This window comes from Cricetulus griseus, chromosome 5 (genome assembly GCF_003668045.3).
Source record: "Cricetulus griseus strain 17A/GY chromosome 5, alternate assembly CriGri-PICRH-1.0, whole genome shotgun sequence".
Lineage (NCBI taxonomy): Eukaryota > Metazoa > Chordata > Mammalia > Rodentia > Cricetidae > Cricetulus > Cricetulus griseus.
In genome coordinates this window covers 184,932,017-184,951,995 of record NC_048598.1, presented here as the reverse complement: position 1 = coordinate 184,951,995, position 19,979 = coordinate 184,932,017, and the positions used below count along the sequence as shown (strand labels likewise).

The window sequence follows — 19,979 nt, the reverse complement described above, 5'->3', positions numbered from 1 at the left end:
CCCTCCCTCCAGTTTGCCCTATGACCCCTGAAGATATCTTCTTCCCAATACCATGCCTTTCCTTAAAAAAAAAAAAAAAAAAAAAAACTTTTAAAGAACAACTCACCGAGTCTAATTAGTGTTGCCCCTTTGTGCCTTAGAATTGGGCATTCACTGGGGCATGGACAGGCTACCAGTGACTACTCTCCTACACTTCTTTTAAAGTAGCAGTTGCTGAATAAACAGACACATGAATTAATGAGGTGATGAGAGGCATGATACTGTTTGTTGTTTAATGCATAGTAAGAACACCAATAATGATTGGAATGGATGGTCAGCAGTTACCATGCTGTCTTCAGCTGGGGAGGATATGGATAGTTAGCAGTGACAGTCAATAGTTTTTGCCAGGTACAGGGTTATTTATCATATTTCTCGAAAATGAGTAAATATTGCATATTAATGAACAAATACATGGCTATGTTGGCGTTTGAATGAAAAGAAAGATTAATGCAGAACTGTTCTTTTCTTTGTTGTCTCCACTTTGCCCTCTTCACAATGGATTCGCTGATTGCTTAACACTGTTGCAATGGATCTCACACAGCAGCTCCCCCCAACCCCCGGTGAGTAACGAAGGTCTTGTTTTGATTTGGGGCACTTGTTCTAAAACATTGTTTTACTTTATTAAGTATTAAATATGATAAGTTCTATTGTCAGAGAACAATAGAATTTGAAATGTTGTGATGACTGATACTGAGCAGTACAGAGTTCACCAACTAAAGATAGAATTAGTGAGGGTATTTTGAATCATGTATTTCAGTAAAATCAATGAACAAATAATTTGTTCAAGGAAAATGCAGAAGTGATTTAGGAAAGGGAATTTCATGAATGGATTGATGATATCTACTGGTTCAGTACAAATTTCAGCAATGAGGACCATGGGCAAGAGGGTCTAGGCTGTTGTCTGTGCTTCCGATGGAGAGGTTTTCTGTGTTGATTTTGCCTTTCCTGCTTTGCACTTCTCAGGATGGACCCTTTTACTGTTCTGAGAAGCTACAAGCTGCACGGTGGCTCCTATGTATATAAGAGTGGGCCCAATATAATAAGAGAGGCAGTGAAGTGTTGGGGTGGTCTGTTTAAGACATCTAATGCCTTCCGTTTGGTAAGTAGCAACTGTAATCAAGGAAGGCAACTGCAATTATAGACTGCTCTGAAACATTGTTGATGGATTAATTAGTTGATTAATTGGTTCTATAATGAGATTCATTCAATGACACAAATGAATCTGTAGGCTAACTTTAGGGATAACTATGGATCTGTCCTTCCCATGAGAGTTATGGTTCATAGACAGTTAATGGTGTTAGAGAAATGAAAAACCAATTAGCAAATAAGTATAGATTTTTATGAAAAAAAAGACATCTCAATGTCTTGGCCCAATGATTACAATTATGAGAGTTCATGTAAGATGTATTACCATGTATGTCTGGAGGCTCTGGGGTTTTCCTAAAGAGGAAGTTTGGTCCACTTCCTGGGACCATTTGCAAATGAGCCAGTGGGCTGATGTTAATGATATATAAAAATCTAATCCTTTTAGTTTGAGTGGAATAGTGCAGTTTTCTGATTTATTGATACATATTATTAGAATGTGCAATCTAGCCGGGCGATGGTGGCGCACGCCTGTAATCCCAGCACTTGGGAGGTAGAGGCAGGTGGATCTCTGTGTGTTCAAGTCCAACCTGGTCTGCAATGCAAGTTCCAGGACAGCCAGAACTGTTACACAGGGAAACCCTGTCTCGAAGTCCCCTTCCCCCACCCCACTCCCCCAAAAGAGTGTACAATCTAAACCTAAATGGTCCAAAGTCATGAATGGAATCAAGTCTTATCTCAGCTATTAAATCATTATATTCCCACTCTATTTTATAGCATACTAGAAACCAAAACAAAAGCCAAAGAAACAAAATCCCAAACAACCCTTTTCTATTACCTTTATTGGAAACCAGTCTATTGTCAGACAAGAGGTGCACTCAGTACACTTGTTTGGGGCCTTTGCTAGCTTGCCCCTGAGTGCTAATGTGTCATAAGTAAATCAATAAACACAAGAGCTGTGAATGAGGATAGATGAGTCTTCTAAAGTACTGCCTCGTTCTGAGCTTGTTTACCGGAACAGGGTTTGTTATTCCGTGTCTCTAGCGCTGCTGTCTGAAGATAAAAATAGAATAAGCCTGTGACCCACGTCAGCAGCCAGCTTATACACAGATGTGTGAGTACTCGGTGTCTCTGCCTCAGGTACTTGTGATTTTATATGTTTTTGACCTTTAGCAAATTAGAAAAAGTTACGTAAATGCCCAAATTAAAAAACATTTAAAGCCAAGAAAGTCAGCTAGCTATGTACCAAGTGAGAGTACGTTTAATTCCATGGATTAGAAACTAATCATTGTGCTACAACAGCCTCCTGTTTTAAAAAGATCAAGGTTTTCTCATTCATTTTCATAGCTGTACACTGTTCAATTTTAAATTTCCCCATTTATTCCTCATTTATGGACTAAGAGACCTATGGTTCATACATTTGAAGTTCATAATAGATTTATACAAAGTACAATGTGATGCATGGAGACAAGTGTCCAAAGTAAATGAAACAGTGATTGCCTGGTGCATAGTTAATGCGATGGTTATGCTGGGCCCTTTATCATGTACCCGACAGTCCCTGGGAGCATATGCTAGAATAGGGGCGGTCAGAAGAACAGCCAACGCTGCTGCTTCATTGGATTTTCACCTGCATTCACTGTTAAAAAGGTACATAAATGTAAATATTAGCACAATTTAAAATTTTTCATATATGCACACAATGGGGCTTTGTCCCATCTGCTCCCAGACTCCCAAACACATCTCTCAACCAGTTTCATACCTTTAGGTAGTTTTAAATTATTTTTATTTTTTAAGCCATATCCTCAAAATAGTACCTCCCAGATACACCTATCTAGGTGTAGGGCCCTCCACTGGAGCATGGGCAACCTGCAAGTGGCCAACTCACCCCCCCCAAAAAAAGGCAATCTTTTATCCCCCACTTCTTACTAACGTATACTAATTGTACTTAGTAGCACGCTCCAACATGCTATATTCACGTAGACCTAAGGCACTTTGACCACAACCGTGCCCCAGTTAGCATTTGTTATCCCTCTGATCCCTTCCTTTTCCCATTTGGCCCCCCTTTTTACTTTCATGTCTTGAGTGTGCGAGCATGCATGTGAGTGTGCACGCATGTAAAAACATTGATGCCCTCTCGTGTAGGGATAGACGTGCATGGTACTTTTATTGTGAGTCAGGAGTACAGAAAGGGAAATGATGCTCAGTGTCAGAGAGCTGGTGGTGGTTCATGCTGTAAATTGGAAGAACCCACACATTAAACAGGCCCGAGCAAGGGAGGAGTGCCTTTCCTCCCAACTGTTTTGATGACCAAAGTGCCCCTGACCTTCTGAGGTCTGTTGCAAGCAGGGATTTGCATGTTTATCTCTGTGGGGATGAGCACACAGATTTTAGTAATATTCAAGGATCATCCTCTCAGTCTTTGTCACATCATAGGGTTAGATTTTGTTATTAAAAATCAGCAAATGAAACAGCAAACACCAACTGTGTATAAAGTGAAGAGAACCGTCTATGCTAGCCTGAAAGCACATGGTGAGGCCAGATCATTATTAATGTATCTTAGGCTCCTTGACGATCACTAAGCACGGAGTGGATTGGGGGAGCCTGCCTTTTGTGGTATGGGTAAGTGGGTTGAATAATGACATGGAATAGTCAGGGTTCTTATTTTGGGTCTATGAAGAGGTGAAGTATTTATATGCTTAAGAAAAACAACAACAACAAAGAAAACAAAACAACAAAAAAGAGACCATACCACAAAGTAACAAATACTAAAATGATTAAGGAAATGGAATTCGAAAGGCATGCATTAATGGAATGCTCTGTAAATAGCTGGTTTCTCAAAAATTGCTGTTGTTGTTTTGAGAGAGGGTCTCACTGTGTAACCCCGGGATTTTGTATGTAGACCAGACTGCCTTGACCTTACAGAGATCCACTTCCCTTTGCTTCCTGACTGCTGGGTTTAAGTGAGACTACCCTTGTTATCTTTCAATATTTTATTAGCATCACTGCATATGTGCTACAGAATAAATGCAACGAGCTAACTAAAGCATGGTTGCAAAATCCAGGTGCTAAGAACACAGAGATGAAAATCAGTGATAGGGTAATTTTTTTCAACGTTAGCTTTTATTAAAAACATTCACCCAATTGTTTTGGAAATGCATTTATGTGGTCAATAAATTAAGCCAGAAGTTGCCAAGGGATCAATACAATATCTGTTCTTCAGTGGACATTGAAACACTGAGATTGATTCCAGAAAGATATGCTTGTGTGTGAAATGACTCCAGAGAGATAGTTCTTTTGGATACAACAGTAAATTGACTATATTGGAAGGCAGGTATTTATTATTGTTAACAAATTGGAAAATAAGTAAATAACTGTAGTGAAGGGAGAGGAAGAGTTGAAATCCTGACCCAAGACAATGACCTTATGAACTCATGATATGTGATGAATAATTAATTCATCTCAGAAACTCTGGTTTAGTTCAGAGACAGATCTGTTGTCTTAGCTTTGCTAGGACTGACTGTTCCTGTGGAGACACCAACTATCACACAAGGTCATGTTCTTTAGAGCTTGGTGCTTCATGAATTTTGATTGTTATTATAAAAAGTCAATAGCCAAATTTACACTTTAATTCCATAAAGAAACATGAAGAACTTTGTCCAATTTTTAAAAACTTGAAGGGGAGGCAAGAAATATTATTAATATAATTTGTAAATACTGAAGTTCCCAAATCAGTCGCTCTGAGGAGTTGTCTTGGTGCCCAAGTTTGGACAAATGGCCAACTAAATATCAATGGTACAAATAGGGACTATATGAAAATTTTTATTCATAATGAAAATATGGAAACTGTGTGGACTAATGTAATAGATATGTCGATGTTAGAGAAAGTCCATGCATAGATTAGTAATATTAGCCCCATTTGGAAGTGGTTGTCTATCATAGGGCTTATAATTCTATTAATTGATTACTATGGAAAGTAGAAATAAATATAGAAAAGCAGACTCTGTCCTGGATCACTGATGGTCAATGCATAATGGGCCCAGCTTTGTGTCCAATTTTCTATGTTTGAAGTAAATGTGTCAGTGAAATGGAATATATTTGCTTTCAGTTTGCATGCTCATTTATTTCCATTCTGTTAGTTTGAAAGCATTGTTGCCTGGGTAGAAATAACTTTTGTGCGTTCATGTCCTCTTTGGCTAGAGATGAGGTAGACAGCATAATTAATAGATAATAGTCAATGTCTGGGTCAGGGAAAGTAGCATAAAGAGCCTCCAAATAATGACTTGCTAAATAACCAAGTGAGGGAAGAATGATAAGCAAAATTAAAATAGATTAGCCCATCTTTTTAATGAGCTGTTTTTTCTTTTATGTCCTGGGCCTGGATGCTCTGAGCCAGGGGACACATCTTTCCATGGTCTAGAGCTCCATGGTTACACACATGTATCAAAAGCATGAAAATGGAGCACAATAATATGCTGTGACTGTTTTGACTTCTAAAGAGAATGAAAGTTAACCAGAGAAGCTGAAATGTGCCTATGGTAAACACTAGACTGCTATTCTGTATTGCACAGAGTCCTTGGTATATGAACCAATGTAGGTTACACCATACATCTGAACTCTCTGGAAGCAGTTATGTAGAAACATCGTAGTTCAGGGGTCTGCATTTTATTACATTTACTTTTAAATCTATGAATTAATCAACTAACTGATATGAAATAGAGAAAGAGAAGTAATCTGGTTGTCACCTAATGTTACCTCCAAATGTCACACCAAAGCCACACAGTGACTCAGCCTCCACTGACTCTACTTCACCACCTCTGCCTTCCTGCATCCTCTGTCTCTGGTAACTGCCATTCGACGTCCAACTGCCCAGAGGTCACTTTTCAACATGAATGAGTTCATGTACTTCTTGTCCTTTTGTGTCAGAATTGTTTCTCTTTACAGCAATGTCTTTTGCTCCATCCACAATGTCAATTGTTTTTTAAAAAAAATTAATTTGTGTCTGAATAGAATCTGACAAGGGCTTAATAGCCTAGTTGCTTGACCATGCTCCAGTGGTTGGATTCACACTCACACACATTTGGGTAGCACTAATTTTAGACTCCATATGTTATATGAGGCTATAAAGTTGAGAGAGACATAGGGGTCATCCCAGAGGGAGCAGGGTGCTGGATATGAGCAAAATACACTGTATACATATATGAAATTCTCACAGAATATATATATATATATATATATATATATATATAGAGAGAGAGAGAGAGAGAGAGAGAGAGAGATTTAAAAAGCCATAGTAATATAGAAAACTGAAGAAAAAACATCCTCATACGAAAGACAATAAATAATTTGATTTAAAATGAGCAGTGGATGTTGGTCTCCTTGGAAAGACAGAGAGGTCAGATGTGCCAGGCGTCATAGTCTGAGCTTATGAATCATGTTTGTTGATTTACTTTAATTAATAGCTTAGAATAAAAATAGAAATGTTATAATTAAAAAGGCAAACATGAGCCAGTGATGGTTCTCCTGTCAAATGAGCCTTGTTTGGTGACTAAATATGCCTGCACTCTAGAGTCTAATGCAAAAGAAATCGAGTTCATTGTCTCATCAGAAGGCGTCTGTAGGACAGACTTGGCAATATCCAAGACTCTTGGTCCTGGCCTTTGTGTCAAAATTAGATGAATGAAAACATCAATCACTCAATTAATGAAATACCGTCTAACTACAAAAATCCATGACTTGGAACATTATAATGTGTTAAGAAAACATACAAGTAAGATCTTGATTCCGATGTCCTACTCCCTTACCAGTCCTTCTTTGGTTAATGACATTTCAGAGTTTATATGGTAAAGCCAGTGTTATCAGTATATGGGAAATTTAAAACTCTTTTCTTAAGAGGAAAAAACCTTATATTGTTAAGTTAATGAGTGCATAAATGACTGTAAACCATTGGTTCTCAACCTTTGGCATGCAACCTTTTCACAAGGGTCATACATCAGACATCCTGCATAGCAGATATTTACTTTATGATTCCTAAAGTAACAAAATTACAGTTATGAATTAGCAATGAAAATAATTTTATGGGTGGGTTCACCACACATGAGGAACTGTACTAAAGGGGCACAGTATCAGAAGGCTGAGGATTAGCACTCTAAACCAAAGTTAAGTTAAGGGCCAATGGGAGAATATCTCAATTTTTTTCTTAAATTTTTGTATAATCATGTGTTCTTTTGCCTTCTCTTCCCTATAGTCCTGTATGAGCCAATGGGATTCTCCATGTAAAGTTCTTCATGGTCCACCTCTGCCAGGAACCTTGAGGATGATGTAAGTATTATTTATAATTCCCATTTTTGGGTTGGGTGGTTTATTTAGGGGGAATTCACTGTATTTTTAAAATTTTTGTGGTGTAGTCATGTACAACCAGCTTAAGCCATTTTTGCATTTTAGATTAAAATGAATAATCATCCTGAATACTATATGATAAGTTAAGGATAATTAACTGAAGATATATATGGCACCAACACATCATTCTGGGTTACAACAGCTATGGTCTTCCTGTATTTTTCTAATCATAGTATTTCAGAATATTATTAATGACTTAATAGATTAGTCAGCACACAATATGGAAATATAAGTGAAAGGATATTGGGCCTTCCCTGGACCAATGGTGACAACCGCCAGTGAATAAGTTGCAGATGATGAATGCCATGTGTCTAGGACTCCAAGGTCTATAACAATGGATAAGAAGACAAGAAGGGATTGGAGAAGTCAGTGTAATTTTTCATCCTCTGCTCTGCTCTGTACTTTTCAGAATAGACGTAGCAGAGAGGACAGGTTCTTTTGTGATTCCCCTCTTTGTTGCGTGTATCCCTACTGTTCATTATGAGCAATAGTATTAATGGTTTTTTTTTTTTTTTTTTGCTGTGTTTTAGGAAAGGATATTTTATTTAAAAAAACCAAAGGAATCAAATAATATGGCCATAATATCAGGTTAATAGGAGCATTTAGATTATTCCATACATGAAGAAATGAGGTCAGTAACCAAGAAAAAATAGGCTCTACAGGTTCAATCTGTAGATGACTATTAGGGACCTTAATGCATGCTGTTTTTGCATTGTGCAGTTAATGTATGTTTCTTGGTTAATGAAACTATGCACCAGGGCAAAAGGAATCAGAGAATGGAGGCCTATCCAACACCTGATTCCACCTCATTTGACAGCAGCCATCATTACTGCTTGCATTTTATTATTATAAAACCTCAAGGAAGACTGAATAACAGATAGATAGATAGATAGATATGAAGAAATGAAAAATTTGTACATTATTAAAATGTGCAATTAGGATATAGGTATTAGATTTTTTTCTATTGAAGTAACCCTCTATGGACCAGACTGGCCTCAAACCCCAAGCCCTGCTATGTAGCCTGGTCAAGGGTTGTTATTTCACTCATTTGTCCCCAAGCTTGGTTGAGCAGACATTGATCAAGTGTATTGTAGTTTTGGAATAAAAATGATGTAGACAAATAATTGTCAGTCATTAGGGTATGTTAGATATAAATGTGAAGTTCTTGAAGAAGAAAATGAGTAGATACATTTGCAGTAAAAACGCTGAAGGTTATGTTAAAGCATGGTAGAAATATGGGTCAATGAAGAGACCATGTCCAAGCTCCCTCTTTCTCTGCTTTGTACTCCTCAGATGGAGGTGCTGAGCTGAGAACATCCCTTCATCGACATCCCTGTTTGCACTGTAAGTAACAGCCAACATTTTAATTTCCTTGGTTAATTGACTAAAGGTAGCCACTGTGTTATGTTAAGTATTGTTTTTTTTTTTTTTTTTTTTTTTTTTTTTTTTAAGGAGCAGACAATGAAATAACCATGCACTATTGCTTTTAATAGTAGCTGTGGACAGGGCAGAAGAAAAATGTAGTAACTTGATGCCATCTTTGTTTTCCCTCATTTTATCCAATACGAAACAGAAATGGTTTTGATCAAAGTGATTCCTTAAAGTCTCTTTATACATGCTTACTTAGTGTAATTCTCCAGTCAGTTTAAGCATATCCATCACCTCATAATAATCTCCTCATTATTTAGAGATTCCACTATCTTCTTTTCTACCCCTTTAAGACACTAAGAAACTATCATTGTGGCTTTCTCCACAACACACAACACCCCAGAGCTTGTGAAGGTCATGGAACTGGAACAGCAACTTTTCTGCATTCTCTTCCCCCATCGGATAACTATCACTCCACTCTCAGTTCCCACTAGATGAACTCTTTCATGTCTCACACTCTTTGTTTGTCTTTCTGTGCCTGGCCTATTTCCTTCAACATGATCATCTACAGTTCCATCCATCTCCCTAAAATTCACAAAAGTACCTATAATGTTTCTTATATCTAGGGAAAACAAGGAGCCCAAAACTCAATAGCTAAAACCACAAACAGTAAATAAATAATGATCAATAGACATAAGAGGCATACAAATTGCCCAGAAATCTATAAGCAATGTTCAGTGTAATCGCTCACCAGAGAAATGCGTATCAAAACCACAACCAGATGCCCCATCACTCCAGGAAGGAAGACTATTATCAAAACAGTCTAGTGATAACAATAACTAGCCAAGTGTTCAATAGAGTGCTTCCTTTGTGCACTCTTTATGGGAATGTGAACTAATAGAACATCATAGGAAACAGCATGGCAATTCCTTAAAACAAAACAAAAAACAAAACCCCCATAGAATTAATTGCCAGATCATTTAACCAATCAGTTGGTCTGGGTGGAAAGAAAATGATGCATTTTTGTCAAAGAGACACCTGCACTTCCCTTTTCTCTGAAGTGTAATCTACAGGTGCCAAGACGGGATAGATTTGAATAGCCATTAGCTGATGAGTGGATAAAGAATCATGATAGACACAAGGATGCGGCAGTGGTAATCTGAAGAACAGTTGACCAGAGCCTAACAAGAGATTGATTTCAGTTGTTGTGTTTCACTGCTACACTGAGGCCAGTTAACGAAAGAGAAAGTCTCAAGTGAATAGGATTCTACAGACAGATGTTAACCCGTCAAGCATTATGTTCCCTTTTGTGAATCAGGCTACTTTATTGATTTGTTTTAATTAATAACTACAAATAAAGTAAATTCAAATAAAAAATCACAGGTGTAAACATGAACCAGTGTTGATAGCAGGTGCTGAGGGTGGGTCTCACATAATGCATGAAACCTATCTGGACTCTAATAGACAACTAAAATGTAGAAAAGTCCATTTTCTCTGTTGAAGACAATCCTGTGGTTCATGAATCCTTTGGGGGACTGAACGACGCTATCACATCAGTCACACATCTGATATGCCTAGAGATGCCTTAGCACAATGTTTCCCCACCTGTGGCTCACAACCCCCTTTGGAGGCACATATCAGATTCCCTGCATCTCACATATTTACAAAATGATTCATAACAGTAACAAAATTGCAGTTCTGAAACAAAAATTCTTGTATAGTTAGGGTCAGCACAACATAAGGAACTGAATTAAAGGGTTGCAGCATTATGAAGGTTGAGAACCACTGCTCTAGACATATGTAGGAACAACTAAGGTCCGTGTGGTGGCACCTATGTGGACATATGTTGATTCTGTCATTGAATTAAGTAGTAGAACTAGAATTACTGATGTACTGAACAAATATAAACATGAAGTGCATCAGGAGCACTTGGATGTGTTGTCGTCAGAACAGTAAATCTCGGTGGGCAATAACTGTAACTCTTAGGCAACCATGCCCAGCCATCATAGACATTAGACTCTCCAGCGTTGTTTATCATCTGTATGCAGGGCTATTTTAAATTTGTTTCTAAATTAAATTGTTTCCATATCTTCTGCTAAGGTAAAAGCATGCATCATTAAATTAATGAGTGAATAAATCAATTGAGAAAGCAATGCTAAAAATCAAAGCTCTGTGAAAAGAATGTCCCAGCTTTTCATTTTCTTTCTGTTTGTCTGCTCCACTCTATGCTCTTCCCAATGGAATCGTCTGAGCCGAGGCTGGAATTCTCCATGGTTGGTGCTCAGTCGTTTTATTTCTCACTGGAATCTGGAAATCAGAGTGAGTAATAGGTATCGATCTTGTATTGTTTGTCTTGGACAGTTTACTCTCTGTTTTAGAAACATTCAGAAACAACTCTCGTGCATTCATCTTGGGACTATGATGAATATTTGAACTGAATAATTGACATAATGAAAAGCCAAACTTAGTAGATATTATATCCCAAATAGCGTATGAGGCATCACTAGTGAATTAATGAATTTCTAACCAAACACTGTAGGTAAGAAGGAAGAGAGATTGGCCTGTCCCTGGATCACTGATCATAACTGCCAGTATATGAGTCTCAGATGATGAACGACATGTATCTGAAACTCTGATAAATGCATCAGCAAGGGTCTATGGAAGAGAGGGTCATCTTTTATTCCTTGTTCTGTACTTATCTCCCCAGAATTGTACTCCCGGGGGGGATATCGCTAGGTTAGATCTTGGGACATGTGTTAGTAGTGCTTAAATTTTTCATTGTGTGGATGGCATTGAAGGTTACTCTTTGCGTGACCAAATAGTGTGAAATCTCACCACATGTGCAATCCCCATTATTCATAGTAGCAAATAGACTCACACATGTGAAGAAAACAGATTTATTATTGAAGCAAACTCACTGGTGGGAGAATATTCTTTATAAGACAAGTTTAGGAGAGAAAGTAGAAATGACAGAGAAAAATCAGTCTGATTCTGGATTGGTGATGAGCATGGTGGCAAATGAGTCCCAGTCAATGAATATGTCTGTAGCAGATCGGTGTGCATCTATGAAGGGACATATATTCTCCATGTGCTTATACTCATGATAGTATTATAAGTGGGCCAGTGAACAAGGGATGTTACCATTATGCACCATACGCATGTGTTTGATTTCCACAACCTATAAATTGACAGATAAATAGCAACTAATACAAAGCACAAACATTTGATGTCTATCTAGTATACAGCAGTCAGATTAATAGAAATAAGTAAAGTGGTATCCAAGTGGGTTGACCTGTGACTCTTTTGACATCTGAGTGTCAGATGACCAGACCAGGTGTCTGGGACTTGGAGGTCTAACACAAATCAAAGTAGATAATCAAACTTAGGGAAGAGTGTGCAATGTCAGTCTCTGCTCCTCTGTTGCATTTCTCAGGGGATCACAACTTGTGCCATGGTCACCAACTGACTGGTTGCTTATCTGTGTTTGGAGCTTAGAGCCAATGTGAGTGCCAGATGATAGTATTGCCATAACTTGGGTGGGTTGTGGAAAGTTATTCACTGCATTGTTTACCAAGGAGGAGTATGGGGCAGTGGAAGGGGTCAACACAAAAGCCTTAGCTGGAGACATAAAACCCTGAAGTTCCATTACTTCCACTGGGCTGTTCCCCAACACAGATAAGCAAGTTCACAAAAATTAATATGATATATGATTTCATTAGTTCAAATTGGATTGAAGAAACTAATTAAATTATCATGAATTAGAATAGTGAATTGGGCATGCTTCTAAAACTGAGGCTCACCACTGAAGGAGAATTGGTGTGAGTTTCTCTTTGTATAGGAGAAGCTTCCAGCCTCTTTCAGTGTTTGGAAGGATAGTAGAGATTTCCATTGTTATTAGTGAATAAATTACTAGATAAGCTGTCAATATTGAAATGAATGTATCGATGATGAACAGAATTGGTCATATTCCAGGGGGACACTCATGTGTCAGTCGTGGAGGTCCATCTGACAGCAGATGTACACATCAGGTTCACCTATTTCAACAAAAAATAAAATACAAAAGAATACAGAAAAAATGAAAGAGGGAGGTTCCTCCAATTATAAACACGAGGAACAAGCAAAATTGCCCTACGGTATAAAAACATATTATTTTCAAAAGGAAGCAAGGGTCACATAGCCATAATTTGTGTAAAGATGGGAGAGGTAAATTACAGATAATGTCTATCTTCTTGGTTAGTTTGCAGTAGTGAATTTGTAAAAGGTAATATGAATAATTTCTAAATTATGCTATAACAACTAAATTGCTCAGTGGAAGAAAATATGAGGGAAAATGGTGGGGTGCATTAATGTTGTCTATACAAGCTAAGAGATGTTTGCAAATGGACTGCCAGTATTGTCTGTGCACAGCAGCCTGCAACAACAGCGCTGTGCCCAGCTGGGAAAAGGCATGAGTAGAAAGGCTCGCCTGTAGGAGCCTGCTATCTACAAAAGTGTCATGAAAATAGATTTGCAAACAACCCACTGTTAATATGATTCTGGTACAAGAAATAGATGCAAAGTATAAAAGGCAAACTGCTTTAATATTGAAGAAATTGCATCTCTGATTCATTAAAGGTTTACAGTTTGGAGGGTAATTAATATACATTGTCATATGTTGGGGAAAATTGGTTCATAATATAAGTAAAAAATATAAATTCAATGAAGAGGAGAAAGAAAAGGGATCACCCGGAAAGTTGAGACATATTATAGTGTCAATTGGTTGTTGATGGATGGATAAATGTATATAGCTCTTGAACACCAGGATATGGAGCCTCCTGTGTCAAGGTAGAGAAGCTGGCCCATGCAGAAAACGCCTGCTACTTGGTGAATATTTAGTTCATACACTCGACAATAACTACACCTAACAGTGTGCTTACATAAAATGGTCCAGACTGAAAGGAGGCAAGGTAGTTGAAAGTTTGTCAAAAAACTAGAGAAGGAAGGACCATTGCCAGAGAAAGAGCACTAAACTGGGATAACAAGTATGGAAAGAAGGAACCATTTTTAAAAACTGTAGCAAAGGAAATGATTAGTCACTTTTATGTCTCAGTTTCAGCTTAAAAGAACACTGGATTAGAGAACAGGGAACAATGAATTAAAACAAAAAAATTAACACACAACAGAATGTGAACAAAGAATCTACAATTACACTGATTTTTCTAATTTCTAAATTACCGAGGCACTAAAAGCACAGAAAGAAGAACACACAGTATTGACAAAGAGAATAGAAAAAGAAGTCACCACAGTGACCATGATTGGTGACAGCTACAGCATTGTCCTACAATCAGCACCTGAAGACAGGTAAGGAGGGTCTATTGCAAACCCCCATCGTTACTCATTGTTCTGACATAGTGAACTTTCCACTGGCTGGAAGAGCAGGTGGTGGGGTGTCCCAGATCAGAGTAGCCTCCTGTAGTGTGTGGCCTCCCAACAGCCCCACACTGACCAGAGAGTGAGCCAAAGACTCCAGAGAGAGCGGCCAAACTGGGGACCGATGATGAGATCTGGTGGCATCTGAGTGTATCTCCATGACAGCCATGAGAACAGATATCTGAGGTCAGGCAAAGAGAAATCTCCTCTGTGCAAAATATGGTGCTCTGGGAATTACTAAGTCCAGGGAAAGCAACTAGGGCCAAACCTGGGAAGCCGACTAATGTCAGGTCCTCAGGGAAACATGGCTGACAGCTAGGAAAAGTGGGACAAAATGGGTGGGATTGTAATAAATTGCTCAGGGGATAAAACCACAGTCTTGAATTCCGACAGGAAGGGGATGGGTGCAAGAACATGGGATACTGACATGAATCAGGCCAGCCATTTTTCCTTGAAAATGACATGAACTTAGGGTTCCCCTTGAGGAGAACAAACAGTAGAGGCCTAGGTGATGCCCAGGTGATGAGTGATGGCCTACAGAGTGTTAACCTTGTCTCTCTATTCTCTGGTCAGTTCCCCTCAGAGACTGAGCCCACATGACTGATGGTGCTACAAGCATGCTGAGATTGATAATCCAACTGCTGTGTTGAAACTAAGAGAGCCCAGAGCCCTATGGACTGAGAGGCCTCCTACCTACCCCCCTTTTGGACTGCATTCCAGGTATGTGCCTTATTGTTAATGTGCATTTGCCTGAGTAGAGAACAAAAGGTAATTACTTAGGCCTAGCATAAAAGGGAACCTAGTAGGGATAAAACATATAAGATTCAACCATTTGTGATCAGAGCATTGCCCACAGGGTCTAGTAAGCACAGCCCTGCAGAATCAGGTCAGGGAGACAAGGGGGCCCATCCACGACCAATGATGATATCTGGTGGCGTTTGAGTGATACTCGATGAACGCCTGGTATCCAGAAATCTGAGGTCATTCCCGATGAGTGCAAGCTGTGGATGGAGGCCCATAGGCATATGTCTGTCCCTTGTGGACCTGTGTGATGGGCTGCACAGCTGGTTGATGTTGTCCTCAGAATCAAGAGTAGGGCAGACTGTGTGTGGTCTGCCTCACATTGTGTCAGCCTCAGGTTGACTCCTCAGCTATATCATGCCAGAACACAATCCCACTACCTTACAGAGAAAGCCTGTCTGCAGCACCCCCCACCCAATTTGCATGGTACACAGTGTGTGTCACCAGGAAGAGAAAGTCTCAATATTTCTTCCCTTCTCTACCTTCTATCAAACAGAGAGGTGACTGAAGCTTTGTTGGAAGTTGTCTGAGATGGAGATTTCCCAGGATGCCATGGTGTCAATCCAGAGCCCATGGTTGCTGACTGCTCCAGAATTGACCTCCAATCAGCACCTGAAGACAGGTAAGGAGGGTCTATTGCAAATCCCCATAGTTACTCATTGTTCTGACACAGTGACCTTTCCACTGGCTGGAAGAGCAGGTGGTTAGGTGTCCCAGATCAGAGTAGCATCCTGTAGTGTGTGGCCTCCCGACTGACCCACACTAACCAGAGAGTGAGCCAATCCCGAAGGCTACAGAGAGAGCAGCCCAACTGGGGACCGATGATGAGATCTGGTGGCATCTGAGTGTATCTCCATGAGAGCCATGATAACAGATATCTGAGGTCAGGCGAAGAGAAATCTCCTCTGTGCAAAAGTTGGTGCTCTGCGAATTACTGAGGCCAGGGAAAGCAACCTGAACCAAACCAGGGAAGGCAACTAATGTCAGGTCCCCAGGGAAACATGGCTGACAACTAGACAAAGTGGGGCAAAGTGGGTGGGAATGCCCCAAATTGCTCAGGGGTTAAAAACACAGTCCTCAATTTCAACAGGACATGGGGATGGGTAAACTTGGTATACTGACATGAAGCAGCCCAGCCATTTTTCCTTGAAAATGACATGAACTTAGGGTTCACCATGAAGAGAACAGACAGTGGATGCCTAGGTGATGCTCGGGTGATGAGTGATGGCCTACAGATTGTTAACCTTGTCTCTCCATTCTCTGTTCAGTTCCTCTCAGAGATTGTGCTATCAGCATGGTGAAAACGAGAACACAACAGCTCCTTTGGATGCTATGAGAGCCCAGAGTGGGGTAGAATGAGAAGACCCCTACCTATCCCCCTAGTGGACCCCATTTGAGGTATGTGTCTTATTGTTAATGAGCTTTTAGATCAGAAGAGACCAGAAAGTATTTACATGGTCCTAGCTTGAAAGGGAACCTAGTAGGGATAAAACACAGAAGAGCTGCCTATTTATGATCAGAGCATTGCCCAAAGGGTCCAGGAAGCACAGCCCTGCAGCAGCAGGTCAGGGAGACATCCACGACCAATGATGAGATCTGGTGGCATTTGAGTGATACTCGATAAATGCCTAGTATCCAGAAATCTGAGGTCATTCCCGATGAGTGCCAAGTTGTGGATGGAGGCCCATAGGCATATGTCCGTCCCTTGTGGACCTGTGTGATGGGCTGCACAGCTGGGTGATGATGGTCTCCTCAGAATCAAGAGTAGGGCAGACTGTGTGTGGTCTGCCTCACATTGTGTCAGCCTCAGGTTGACTCCTCAGCTATATCATGCCAGAACACAAGCCCACTACCTTACAAAGAAAGCCTGTCAGCAGCACCCCCCACCCAATTTGCATGGTACACAATGTGTGTCACCAGGAAGAGAAAGTCTCAATATTTCTTCCCTTCTCTACCTTCTGTCAAACAGAGAGGTGACTGAAGCTTTGTTGGAAGTTTTCTGAGATGGAGATTTCCCAGGATGCCATGGTGTCAATCCAGAGCCCATGGTTGCTGACTGCTCCATCATTGACCTCCAATCAGCACCTGAAGACAGGTAAGGAGGGTCTATTGCAAATCCCGATAGTTACACATTGTGCAGACATAGTGAACTTTCCACGGGCTGGAGGAGCCGGTGGTGAAGTATCCCAGATCAGAGCAGCATCCTGTAGTGTGAGGCCTCCCAACTGCCCCACACTAACCAGAGAGTGAGCCAATCCCGAAGGCTCCAGAGAGAGCAGCCCAACTGGGGACCGATGATGAGATCTGGTGGCATCTGAGTTTTTCTCCATGAGAGCCATGATAACAGATATCTGAGGTCAGGCACAGAGAAATGTCCTCTGTGCAAAATTTGGTGCTCTTCGAATTATTGAGTCCAGGGAAAGAAACCAGGACCAAACCTGGGAAGCCAACTAATGTCAGGTCCCCAGGGAAACATGGCTGACAGCTAGGCAAAGTGGGGCAAAATCAGTTGGAATGTCACAAATTGCTGAGGGTATAAAACCACAGACCTGAATTTAATGGGACAATGGGATGGGTTCGAGAACATGTGATACTGACATGAAGCAGCCCAGCCATTTTTCCTTGAAAATGACATGAACTTAGGGGTCCCCTTGAAGAGAATAAACAGTTGATGCCTAGTGATGCATGGGCGATGAGTGATGGCCTACAGAGTGTTAACCTTGTCTCTCCATTCTCTGTTAGGTTCCCCTCAGATATTGAGCCCACCTGACTGATGGTGCTACCAGCATGCTGAAAACCAGAACCCACCAACTCTTGGATGCTATGAGATCCCAGTGCTGGGTAGAATGAGAAGACTCCTACCTATCCCACTAGTGGATCCCATTGAGGTATGTGTCTTTCTGTTAATGAGCTTTTAGATCAGTAGGACAAGAAAGTATTTACTTGTGCCTAGTTGAAAGAGAACATAGTAGGTATAACACATAGAAGAGCTGCCTGTGAATGATCAGAGCATTGCCCAAAGGGTCCAGGAAGCACAGCCCTGCAAAATCAGGTCAGGGAGACAGGGGGGGCCATCCACGACCAATGATGAGATCTGGTGGCGTTTGAGTGATACTCGATGAACGCCTGGTATCCAGAAATCTGAGGTCATACCCGATGAGTGCCAAGCTGTGGATGGAGGCCCATAGGCATATGCCCGTCCCTCGTGGACCTGTGTAATGGGCTGTACAGCTGATTGATGACAGTCTCCTCAGAATCAAGGGTAGGGCAGAATGTGAGTGGTATGCCTCTCAGTGTGTCAGCCTCAGGTTGACTCCTCAGCTCTATCATGCCAGAACACAAGCCCACTACCTTAGAGAGAAAGCTTGTCTGAAGGACTCCCCAACCCCTTGCATGGTACAAAGTGTGGGTCACCAGGAAGAGAAAGTCTCAATATTTCTTCCCTTCTCTACCTTCTGCCCAACAGAGAGGTGAATGAAGTTTTGGCAGAAGTGTGCAAAGATGGAGATTTCCCAGGATGCCATGGGGTCAGTCCAGAGCCCATGGTTGCTGACAGCTGCAGAGCTGACCTCCAATCAGCACCTGAAGACAGGTAAGGAGGGTCTATTGCAAACCCCATATTACTCATTTGCAGAACATAGTGAACTTTCCACGGGCTGGAAGAGCAGGTTGTGAGGTGTCCCAGATCTGAGTAGCCTCCTGTAGTGTGTGGCCTCCCGACGGCCCCACACTAACCAGAGAGTGAGCCAATCCCGAAGGCTCCAGAGAGAGCAGCCCAACTGGGGACCGATGATGAGATCTGGTGGCATCTGAGTGTTTCTCCATGAGAGCCATGATAACAGATATCTGAGGTCAGGCGAAGAGAAATCTCCTCTGTGCAAAAGTTGGTGCTCTGGGAATTACGGAGGCCAGGGAAAGTAACCAGGAACAAACCTGGGAAGCCGACTAATGTCAGGTCCCCAGGGAAACATGGCTGACAACTAGGCAAAGTGGTGCAAAGTGGGTGGGAATGCCCCAAATTGCTCAGGGGATAAAACCACAGTCTTCAATTTCAACAGGACATGGGGATGGGTGAACTTGGTATACTGACATGAAGCAGCCCAGCCATTTTTCCTTGAAAATGACATGAACTTAGGGTTCCCCTTGAAGAGAACAGACAGTAGATGCCTAGGTGATGCTCATGCGATGAGTGATGGCCTACAGAGTATTAACCTTGTCTCTCCATTCTCTGTTCAGTTCCTCTCAGAGATTGTGCTACCAGCATGGTGAAAACGAGAAGACAACAGCTCCTTTGGATGCCATGAGAGCCCAGAGTATGGTAGAATGAGAAAACTCCTACCTATCCCCCTAGTGGACCCCATTTGAGGTATGTGTCTTATTGTTAATGAGCTTTTAGATCAGTAGAGACCAGAAAGTATTTACTTCGGCCTAGCTTGAAAGGGAACCTAGTAGGGATAAAACACAGAAGAGCTGCCTATTTATGATCAGAGAATTGCCCAAAGGGTCCAGGAAGCACAGCCTTGCAGCAGCAGGTCAGGGAGAGAGGGGGGCCCATCCACGACCAATGATGAGATCTGGTGGCATTTGAGTGATACTCGATGAATGCCTAGTATCCAGAAATCTGAGGTCATTCCCGATGAGTGCCAAGCTGTGGATGGAGGCCCATAGGCATATGTCCGTCCCTTGTGGACCTGTGTGATGGGCTGCACAGCTGGGTGATGATGTTGTCCTCAGAATCAAGAGTAGGGCAGACTGTGTGTGGCCTGCGTCTCATTGTGTCAGCCTCAGGTTGACTCCTGAGTTATATCATGCCAGAACACAAGCCCTCTACCTTAGAGAGAAAGCTTCTCTGAAGGACTCCTCAACCCCTTGCATGTACACAG

General features: G+C 41.1%; 9 non-coding genes and 1 pseudogene across 9 annotated transcripts; all 10 read left to right on the top strand.

Moving 5' to 3' along the window:
* Positions 1-7,773: 7,773 nt before the first annotated feature.
* Positions 7,774-7,848, top strand: LOC113831334. Its single transcript, XR_003485496.1, has one exon. It is a non-coding gene; the product is annotated as a small nucleolar RNA SNORD113/SNORD114 family (small nucleolar RNA).
* Positions 7,849-11,454: 3,606 nt separating this feature from the next.
* On the top strand, positions 11,455-11,545 carry LOC113831339 (annotated as a pseudogene).
* Positions 11,546-14,412: 2,867 nt separating this feature from the next.
* On the top strand, positions 14,413-14,487 carry LOC113831347. The gene has a single exon (XR_003485431.1). It is a non-coding gene; the product is annotated as a small nucleolar RNA SNORD113/SNORD114 family (small nucleolar RNA).
* Positions 14,488-15,206: 719 nt separating this feature from the next.
* LOC113831320 lies at positions 15,207-15,281 on the top strand. Its single transcript, XR_003485472.1, has one exon. It is a non-coding gene; the product is annotated as a small nucleolar RNA SNORD113/SNORD114 family (small nucleolar RNA).
* A 629-nt stretch (positions 15,282-15,910) lies between these two features.
* LOC113831350 lies at positions 15,911-15,985 on the top strand. The gene has a single exon (XR_003485442.1). It is a non-coding gene; the product is annotated as a small nucleolar RNA SNORD113/SNORD114 family (small nucleolar RNA).
* A 690-nt stretch (positions 15,986-16,675) lies between these two features.
* On the top strand, positions 16,676-16,750 carry LOC113831317. The gene has a single exon (XR_003485485.1). It is a non-coding gene; the product is annotated as a small nucleolar RNA SNORD113/SNORD114 family (small nucleolar RNA).
* A 633-nt stretch (positions 16,751-17,383) lies between these two features.
* LOC113831345 lies at positions 17,384-17,458 on the top strand. The gene has a single exon (XR_003485425.1). It is a non-coding gene; the product is annotated as a small nucleolar RNA SNORD113/SNORD114 family (small nucleolar RNA).
* A 715-nt stretch (positions 17,459-18,173) lies between these two features.
* Positions 18,174-18,248, top strand: LOC113831316. Its single transcript, XR_003485473.1, has one exon. It is a non-coding gene; the product is annotated as a small nucleolar RNA SNORD113/SNORD114 family (small nucleolar RNA).
* Positions 18,249-18,878: 630 nt separating this feature from the next.
* On the top strand, positions 18,879-18,953 carry LOC113831352. The gene has a single exon (XR_003485433.1). It is a non-coding gene; the product is annotated as a small nucleolar RNA SNORD113/SNORD114 family (small nucleolar RNA).
* A 700-nt stretch (positions 18,954-19,653) lies between these two features.
* Positions 19,654-19,728, top strand: LOC113835762. The gene has a single exon (XR_003485457.1). It is a non-coding gene; the product is annotated as a small nucleolar RNA SNORD113/SNORD114 family (small nucleolar RNA).
* Positions 19,729-19,979: the final 251 nt, after the last annotated feature.